Below are 2,500 nucleotides of genomic sequence, written 5' to 3' on the forward strand. Positions count from 1 at the left end.
CTAAGTCCCCAAAAATTTTTTTTTTCAACTTTTTTTCAATTTTCCCCCTGTGGGATATATATTTTACCCACACTTTTGGAGCCCTCCTGGGATGCCCTCTAACATACTAGAACCTCATTTTGTGGAAGTTTTCACAAAATTGTGAAATTTTCCAAAAAGTCAGAAATTTTGCAAAAACGACTAAGTATCAAGGACTCATCGCGCGAATCGCTCTGGAACTGAAATCGGATGCGCGCACTGACATGCTCCCCTCTCTGGAAGTCTGACACATGTGTGAAAATTTTCTAAGTCCCCAAAAATTTTTTTTTTCAACTTTTTTTCAATTTTCCCCCTGTGGGATATATATTTTACCCACACTTTTGGAGCCCTCCTGGGATGCCCTCTAACATACTAGAACCTCATTTTGTGGAAGTTTTCACAAAATTGTGAAATTTTCAAAAAGTCAGAAATTTTGCCAAAAACGACTAAGTATCAAGGACTCATCGCGCGAATCGCTCTGGAACTGAAATCGGATGCGCGCACTGACACGCTCCCCTGTCTGGAAGTCTGACAAAAGTTGAAAAATTTTCTAAGTCCCCAAAAATTTTTTTTTTCAACTTTTTTTCAATTTTCCCCCTGTGGGATATATATTTTACCCACACTTTTGGAGCCCTCCTGGGATGCCCTCTAACATACTAGAACCTCATTTTGTGGAAGTTTTCACAAAATTGTGAAATTTTCAAAAAGTCAGAAATTTTGCCAAAAACGACTAAGTATCAAGGACTCATCGCGCGAATCGCTCTGGAACTGAAATCGGATGCGCGCACTGACACGCTCCCCTGTCTGGAAGTCTGACACATGTGTGAAAATTTTCTAAGTCCCCAAAAATTTTTTTTTTCAACTTTTTTTCAATTTTCCCCCTGTGGGATATATATTTTACCCACACTTTTGGAGCCCTCCTGGGATGCCCTCTAACATACTAGAACCTCATTTTGTGGAAGTTTTCACAAAATTGTGAAATTTTCAAAAAGTCAGAAATTTTGCCAAAAACGACTAAGTATCAAGGACTCATCGCGCGAATCGCTCTGGAACTGAAATCGGATGCGCGCACTGACACGCTCCCCTGTCTGGAAGTCTGACAAAAGTTGAAAAATTTTCTAAGTCCCCAAAAATTTTTTTTTTCAACTTTTTTTCAATTTTCCCCCTGTGGGATATATATTTTACCCACACTTTTGGAGCCCTCCTGGGATGCCCTCTAACATACTAGAACCTCATTTTGTGGAAGTTTTCACAAAATTGTGAAATTTTCCAAAAAGTCAGAAATTTTGCAAAAACGACTAAGTATCAAGGACTCATCGCGCGAATCGCTCTGGAACTGAAATCGGATGCGCGCACTGACACGCTCCCCTGTCTGGAAGTCTGACAAAAGTTGAAAAATTTTCTAAGTCCCCAAAAATTTTTTTTTTCAACTTTTTTTCAATTTTCCCCCTGTGGGATATATATTTTACCCACACTTTTGGAGCCCTCCTGGGATGCCCTCTAACATACTAGAACCTCATTTTGTGGAAGTTTTCACAAAATTGTGAAATTTTCCAAAAAGTCAGAAATTTTGCAAAAACGACTAAGTATCAAGGACTCATCGCGCGAATCGCTCTGGAACTGAAATCGGATGCGCGCACTGACACGCTCCCCTGTCTGGAAGTCTGACAAAAGTTGAAAAATTTTCTAAGTCCCCAAAAATTTTTTTTTTCAACTTTTTTTCAATTTTCCCCCTGTGGGATATATATTTTACCCACACTTTTGGAGCCCTCCTGGGATGCCCTCTAACATACTAGAACCTCATTTTGTGGAAGTTTTCACAAAATTGTGAAATTTTCAAAAAGTCAGAAATTTTGCCAAAAACGACTAAGTATCAAGGACTCATCGCGCGAATCGCTCTGGAACTGAAATCGGATGCGCGCACTGACACGCTCCCCTGTCTGGAAGTCTGACAAAAGTTGAAAAATTTTCTAAGTCCCCAAAAATTTTTTTTTTCAACTTTTTTTCAATTTTCCCCCTGTGGGATATATATTTTACCCACACTTTTGGAGCCCTCCTGGGATGCCCTCTAACATACTAGAACCTCATTTTGTGGAAGTTTTCACAAAATTGTGAAATTTTCAAAAAGTCAGAAATTTTGCCAAAAACGACTAAGTATCAAGGACTCATCGCGCGAATCGCTCTGGAACTGAAATCGGATGCGCGCACTGACACGCTCCCCTGTCTGGAAGTCTGACAAAAGTTGAAAAATTTTCTAAGTCCCCAAAAATTTTTTTTTTCAACTTTTTTTTAATTTTCCCCCTGTGGGATATATATTTTACCCACACTTTTGGAGCCCTCCTGGGATGCCCTCTAACATACTAGAACCTCATTTTGTGGAAGTTTTCACAAAATTGTGAAATTTTCCAAAAAGTCAGAAATTTTGCAAAAACGACTAAGTATCAAGGACTCATCGCGCGAATCGCTCTGGAACTGAAATCGG

The sequence above is a fragment of the Phyllobates terribilis genome, unplaced genomic scaffold, assembly GCF_046119375.1.
Source record: "Phyllobates terribilis strain yellow unplaced genomic scaffold, ASM4611937v1 Scaffold_3783__1_contigs__length_70383, whole genome shotgun sequence".
Lineage (NCBI taxonomy): Eukaryota > Metazoa > Chordata > Amphibia > Anura > Dendrobatidae > Phyllobates > Phyllobates terribilis.